Source organism: Bombyx mori, chromosome 16, assembly GCF_030269925.1.
Source record: "Bombyx mori chromosome 16, ASM3026992v2".
Lineage (NCBI taxonomy): Eukaryota > Metazoa > Arthropoda > Insecta > Lepidoptera > Bombycidae > Bombyx > Bombyx mori.
In genome coordinates this window covers 13,122,706-13,130,465 of record NC_085122.1, presented here as the reverse complement: position 1 = coordinate 13,130,465, position 7,760 = coordinate 13,122,706, and positions in this window count along the sequence as shown.

The following is a 7,760-nucleotide window of genomic DNA, read 5'->3' as shown; positions in this document are numbered from 1 at the left end:
TCTCGTTTTTACAATTTTACTATCACCCCGGCCGCCACCTGAGTAGAGTTCATCCATACTACTTGGAGCCACTGAGGTCATCCACAGTGCGCTTCCAGAGGTCATTTTTGCCACGTACCATCCGGCTATGGAATGAGCTCGGCTCCACGGTGTTTCCCGAGCGCTATAACATGCCCTTCTTCAAACGAGGCTTGTAGAGAGTATTAGGCAGTAGGCAGCGGCTTGGCTCTGCCCCTGGCATTGCTGAAGTCCATGGGCGACGGTAACCACTCACTATCAGGTGGGCCGTATGCTCGTCTGCCTACAAGGGCAATGAAAAAAAACTTAAAAAAAATTAAAAGTATTTTATTTATTGTACAATGGATTTACTTTTTTATCTCACTGTACACAATTTAAACTAAAAGTATCAACTAAACTGGAAATAATGCTTAGGCGGTGAATCCTTAAGGAATGATACGTCTATTAAAAGAAGGATTTATGAGCCAAAAGGAAACGTGGTTTTGCTATTGTTTCCTAATGCAAAGGGTAGGCGACTCGACAGTCCCGATTTTTTTAAATCGAGAATTCGTATTACGTTATGTATATAAAGGAAATAAATTGAAATTACTAGTGCGGTTGGGGCTTTTGTTACGTTTCTTTCACCGAGTGATAAACCATTTCAATATGGTTAATTGATTTAACAAAGTACAGATTATCTTATCTTGGATTTTAAGGGCTGGACAAACAATTGCCGGTGACTCTTGGGATATTTAAATATGGAGGCGACTTTTAAATTCTTTTGTTAACTGCATGACTTAAATTTTAAACCATTAGTAAAAAACAATTTATTTACTTGCTTAAAAGTTCACTCACCTGTCATTCAATGAAGATAAATAATTCGATCCTTTAAAATTTAATAATATCGCTAAAAATATTAATTTAAATAGAAATATTCAGGGCTTTAAATGTTGTTTTCGTATTTATATTACAGAAGTTAAGTTTTTCATTGTCTGTAGTATTTGACATCTTCTTCTTCTATATATTATATAAAAAAATGAATTGCTGTTCGTTAGTCTCGCTAAAACTCTAGAACGGCTCGACCGATTTGGCTAATTTTGGTTTTGAATTATTTGTCGAAGTCCAGAGAAGATTTAAAAGGTAGATAAATATGAAAATTCTCGGAATTAAATAAAGTTTAGGTATTTTATGTATCGATTGAGGCACTACTAAGTCTGCCGGGTTAGCTAGTCATTATAATATAGATTTTAGAAAAACAAAAAATTAAGGTAATTAAATAATCGTTTCTATTCGTACACTAATATTCGTTTATCTTAAAAATTAACCTCCACAGCATCAAATCACTAACAAATCTCAATTAAAAAGTCGTTACGATGTCATTTCGAACCTTTTAGGGTTTATTGCTTTAATTGAGTCGTCTATTATCAAAGGTGGCAATCTGTGCATTTGGACAAAATTTTTTTATTGATATGTCAATACAGATTGATTTGAATATAATCGTCTCCTTCAAAGAATACGGTTCAAAACCTGCATTAAATAAAGGTTAATAGTTAACCTGTTATTTATCTAAGATGTCGTACCGAAGAGTTTTGTGACTGCCAATGGAATACAAAGTCAATAATTCGTTTTTCTGATTTACCAATCATTGTCCAAAAGTCAGATTGCCGGCTTTGATAATAGTCGACTCAATTAAAACTCCATGTCATAGACCGCTTTAAAACGACACGAAATTTTATTGCAAGAGCTTAAACATCTTTTAAGACGCCTTTAATGTCAGCTTCACGACAAGACCCGGGAAATTAAATAAAAGATAGTGTAAGTAGTTTGAGTTACAAGTCCTCTATCTTCAATGTTCAATAATTACATTGTATCTAACTATTGTACATACACACTTGTCGCGTCGTACGCTAGCGCGTTCACGTAGGCGCGTTCATTTCGCAATTCGGGTTAATTACATAATTTACATAGGCCCCTAAGTTAAATTATAATTATCATTAAAACTTTGTCACTATAACGACGCCAGATAAGTTTCAAGATTTTCTTTATTTAATTTTTTATTGCTTAGATGGGTGGACGAGCTCACAACCCACCTAGTGTTAAGTGGTTACTGGAGCCCATAGACATCTACAAAGTAAATTCGCCACCCACCTTGAGATATGGGTTCTAAGGTCTCAAGTATAGTTACAACGGCTGCCCCACCCTTCAAATTCAAACCGAAACGCATTACTGCTTCACGGCAGAAATAGGCAGGGTGGTGGTACAGGGCGGACTCACAAGAGGTCCGACCACCAGTAATTACGCAAATTATAATTTTGCGGGTTTGATTTTTAATATACGATGTTATTCCTTCACAAAGTATTTCATTAGAAAAATTGGTACCCGCCTGCGGGATTGGAACACCGGTGCATCGCTAGATACGAATGCACCGGACGTCTTATCCTTTAGGCCATGACGACTTCAAGATTTACTACTAATTACGTTGCGGTGCTCAATCAATGTGCTCAGTGCGAGTTTTTTAACGTTCTCGATCGAGTAAAAGTTAATTTAAATTTGTGTGGAGTTGGAACAGCGCCCCTAGGTGCAAACGAAGCGAAGCTGTTCCAACTCCATACAAATTTAAATTTAAAAAACTCGCACTAAGCACAGCGGTACGATATGAAGTACGTTTGATACTTTTACTGGTGGTAAGACCTCTTGTGAGTCCGCGAGGGTAGGAACCACCACCCTGCCTATTGTTGCCGTGAAGCAATATTGCGTTTCAGTTTGAAGGGTGGGGCAGCCGTTGTAACTATACTGAGACCTTAGAACTTAAATCTCAAGGTGGGTGGCGCATTTACGTTGTAGATGTCTATAGGCTCCAGTAACCACTTAACACCAGGTGGGCTGTGAGCTCGTCCACCCATCTAAGCAATAAAAAAAAACAGTTAAGATATTAAGGAGGTTTGATGCTTTTACTGCGTTTTTTTTTAATTTTTTTTTTTTATTATCTTTATAGCTACACGAGCATACGACTGACCTGATGTTAAGTGGTTATCGTCGCTCGTGTACGTCGGCAATGCAAGGGGCACAGCCAAATCGCTGCCTACCATAAAATCAATGGATTCGATTATCCGATGATATTCACTTCCTACCTGCGGGTATTGTATGCTTTTTTTTTCAATTCTCGTTGAAGGTTAGCATTGTTACGGTTTCCCCATTCTTTCCTGTATCAGTTAACAACAATATTCACAAGTTAATTTCATAGACAGAGAAGTCAATATATCTTAATACATGTCTCACTCAGTCTCATGCGCGTGGATAATGCCCTCTTACCTACAGAGGTATTAAATTGAATTTAGGGGACGATTGGCCCCTTGGATCGGTCTGTCTTTTTGTAAGATGTTTTAAAATATTTGTCTGGTGGACTGGATATATAAAAATGAAGCATCAGAATTTACGTGAGTTAGGTCATCATTTTGGGAGCTTTAAAGCGTCTGCAAAGCAATTCGGCCGACGGAAAGTGTCTGGGAGTATTGTCGACTTATTTTTAAGGATATTGCCTAAAATATACGTAAAAATCAGCTTTTAGAATTTAAGTGAAGTTCGTAATGATTTTATTTTTCAGGTATCAGGTACCTAATCAGGGTTACAGCTAGCAGGTAGGCATGAGTTCTTAGTACCTACATACTAACACTACGCAATCGGCCACATTTCGTTCGTCAGAAAATACGTGACGTCTGGTGGCCCTGGGATCTTACTCTATAACAGTTCTCTTTCCTTTGGCTCGGTACTGTTAGAAGCGTATATTCAAAAATCCCGGATAGTTTTTAATTTGATATACATTTTTACTTATTAGAAAGCTATAGGAATGACAAACTGTGTTGATTTGGAGTTGTGCCCTACCTAAACAGTTGTATGCCAAATGAAATATATGGGAAAGAGAAGTTTTTAGGCTCTTGCCGATTTTTTGAAGTAAAAAATTGTTAATTATTTCCACACTGTTCTGCTTATTTCTATATATATCCTGCCTATTTCTGCCGTGAAGAAGTAATGCGTTTCGGTTTGAAGGGTGGGGCAACCGTTGTAACTATACTGAGACCTTAGAACTTATATCTCAAGGTGGGTGGCGCATTTACGTTGTAGATGTCTATGGGCTCCGGTAACCATTTAACACCAAATGGTCTGTGAAGTCATCCACCCACCTATGCAATAACAAAAAAAAATTACTTAAATATAAAGTCAGTTTTCGAAAATAAAATATAACTAGTCAGGTCATAAGTATTGTCACACAGTAAAAACTTTTCTTTTAGAATGCTGGCCACAAAAAAGTTTATTGAATTCGAATTTCGAATTGTTCATGAAAATAAAAATGTATACTTTTAGAATTTTACTCATTTTTAAATATGGAGTGGACGCTTAAAGAAGACCGTGTTGCAGTTATTGCGTTGCATCGTTGCGGTTACGCGCCAATTCAAAATTTTAAAATACTAAAAAAATTGAATATAACCAAAAGATTCGTTTATCGTACCATCAAACGATACAATGAAGACTCTAGTGTAGATGACAGGTCCAGAAGTGGTCGCCCTCGATCTGTTAGGACTCCAGCAGTGATAAAAGCTGTGAAGGCGCGAATTCAAAGAAATCCCAAACGTAAGCAGAAACTGTTGGCCCTTCAGATGGGGTTAAGCAGAACCACGGTGAAAAGGGTGTTAAATGAAGACTTAGGGCTTCGGGCATATCGAAGAAAAACAGGACATCGTTTGAATGCTCGTCTAATGGACCTGAGACTGAAGAGATGCCGCGCTTTGTTGAAGCGGTACGCGGGAAAAAAATATCGGGAAATTCTTTTTTCGGATGAAAAAATTTTTACCGTAGAAGAGAGCTACAACAAAAAAAAATATAAGGTGTACGCACACAGTAGTGAAGAAGCGAGCAACCGTATTCCGCGTGTCCAACGAGGTCATTTTCCATCCTCGCTCATGGTATGGTTGGGAGTTTCTTATTGGGGCTTAACAGAGGTACATTTTTGTGAGAAAGGTGTAAAAACGAATGCAGTTGTGTATCAAAATACAGTCCTGACGAACCTTGTGGAACCTGTTTCTCATACCATGTTCAATAACAGGCACTGGGTATTCCAACAAGATTCGGCGCCAGCTCATAGAGCGAAGAGCACACAAGACTGGCTGGCGGCGCGTGAAATCGACTTCATCCGGCACGAAGACTGGCCCTCCTCCAGTCCAGATTTGAATCCGTTAGATTACAAGATATGGCAACACTTGGGGGAAAAGGCGTGCTCAAAGCCTCATCCCAATTTAGAGTCACTCAAGACATCCTTGATTAAGGCAGCCGCCGATATTGACATGGACCTCGTTCGTGCTGCGATAGACGACTGGCCGCGCAGATTGAAGGCCTGTATTCAAAATCACGGAGGTCATTTTGAATAAACTTTAGTGTCATAAGAATCTATGTTTTGTTAAGTTCATTTTGGTATATGAATGGTTACATAATGAATAAACTTGTTTCAATTATTTTACATTAAACATGTGACAGAATTTATGACCTGACTAGGTATTTACTAATCGCTGTTGCTTTATTTAAAAAAAACCTCAAATAAATATTTCATCGGCCCCACAGTCTTGTCTACTTAGTAAACGAGATCGACAGGCAACATAACTTCAAAACCAAAGGTATAATAGTACATTGTACACCAAGGGAGAAAAGTCCAGCGTGTTTTATTTAATTTTACACGCAGGAGGAAATGTCCAACTTTTCTCCCGCGGTGCACATACTATTTTTTCTCCTACCAGGCCGAAAGTTCGTGGAGTACCGAGTCGGGGTCCAGGGGCGAAGCCCTGGCCGGGGGTAGGGGGAGGGGTGGTCGTAGGTAGAAGAAAAAAGAAAGTTTAATGCCTTAAACATAAGATCCCTTCCCACGCCGAACCTTTTAAAAATTCGAGTCTATTTACATACATACAACTTTCACTTCACGTTTCTTTGCCTATTGAGGGCATAAGGGCGTAATGCATCACTCTTATCATAAAATTATAATTGTAAATAGACATGCTTTAACAAAAATCGACTTCAAATAGAAAAAAAAAGATATTCCAAAACTAATTAACAGATACTAAAAACTATAATCATCGAAATGGGTTGGCGTGATATTGAGTTATTCATCTATTTGTCGCACACGTACTTAATGCAGCGAAGTGTCAGCTTTCTAATAAAAAAAGAATCATCAAAATCGATTCACCCACTCAAAAGTTATGAGGTAACACATAAAAAAAAACATAGTCGAATTGAGAACCTCCTTTTTGAAGTCGGTTAAAAATATAATGAACTACATTCAATTCATTTTTCATATCTTTTTTTAATTGCCTTTGTAGCCAGATTAGTATACGGCTCATCTGATGGTAAATAGTTGCTATCGCTCATGGACGTGAGCAATGATAAGGGCACAGTCTGGTCGCTGTCTACCATCTTACGATGGTACCGAGCAGTGATCTTTGGCTGTGACGTCAGCCAGCGCCAGTAAAACAGAACCATCCCAACTCTTCCCGAGGGTGTCGACTGCGGGATCAGAAGATCCGACAGCAACGCACTCAGCGTATTGTAGCAACGTACTTCGATGACCAACCGGCTTTTACCAGTAGGGCGAATTATAACCCGCGCGGGTAAGTACCACCGCCCCTATCAAAGTCTACCACGTTCATTAGAGGCGTTCGGATTGTCGATAATCCCATTCTCACGGATCGTTTGGAACCTCTGGGTCTGCGAAAGGACTTTATTTTGTACTGATGTTCCATGGGGAGTGCTCTGAGGAATTGTTTGAGATGATTCCACCAAATCAAATCAAAAAAAAATTATTCAACATAAATGAAAGTACATACTTGTTGAACGCAAGGGCGGATCCAGCTTTGACGCCAGGAGGGGGTCATATAGTCAAATTTAGATGCGTTCGTTCCCAGACGTTTGCCATTATACAAAGTTATTATATTATATTAAATTAATTAAATATTGAAGGTATGTAGTTACATAAAATCTGTATGGTGACAAATTAAATAAATAAAATCATTATATTCAATTAATGGTCCACCTAAATCCTGGAACCAGCTCAGGGGGTGGTCATGACCCCCACGACCCCCCCCCCTGGATCCGCCATTGGTTGAACGTCAAAAGAACTACCGCCATCATCTCGTTTTTACCATCGCACCGCCCGCCACCGGAGTAGAGTTCATCCATACTACCTGGAGCCACTGCGGTCATCCACAGTGCGTCCAGAGATATTTTCTGCCACGTACCATCCGGCTATGGAATGAACCTCCACGGTGTCTCCCGAGCGCTATGACATGTTCTTCAAATGAAGCGTTTGTGGTGAGTACTTAAAGGTAGGCAGCGGCTTGGCTCTCCCCTTGGCATTGCTGAAGTCCATGGGCGACTGTGGTGTGGTCTGGTCACGATAGATTAGAAGAGTTACAAAGAGTAAAGATTAGAGAATACGTCCATTTAGTTTGAAGGTCGGGTTTATTGTATAAAAAGGTATAATTAGTTACTAGACAGTAATGCTTAAGAAGCACTTTAAATAGGGCTGTTTACATACCTGAATGGTTACACACTACACGACGGTAACCATTCACCACCAGGTGTGCTCGTCTGCCTACAAGAGCAACAAAAAACAATTCACGGATTCCGGTTTAGATAATTATTATATTCGTTATACAATTGAATCATAAGCTCATGCCACAACAAGAATAACGACATTCATATAGTAAAATAAAACCACAAAA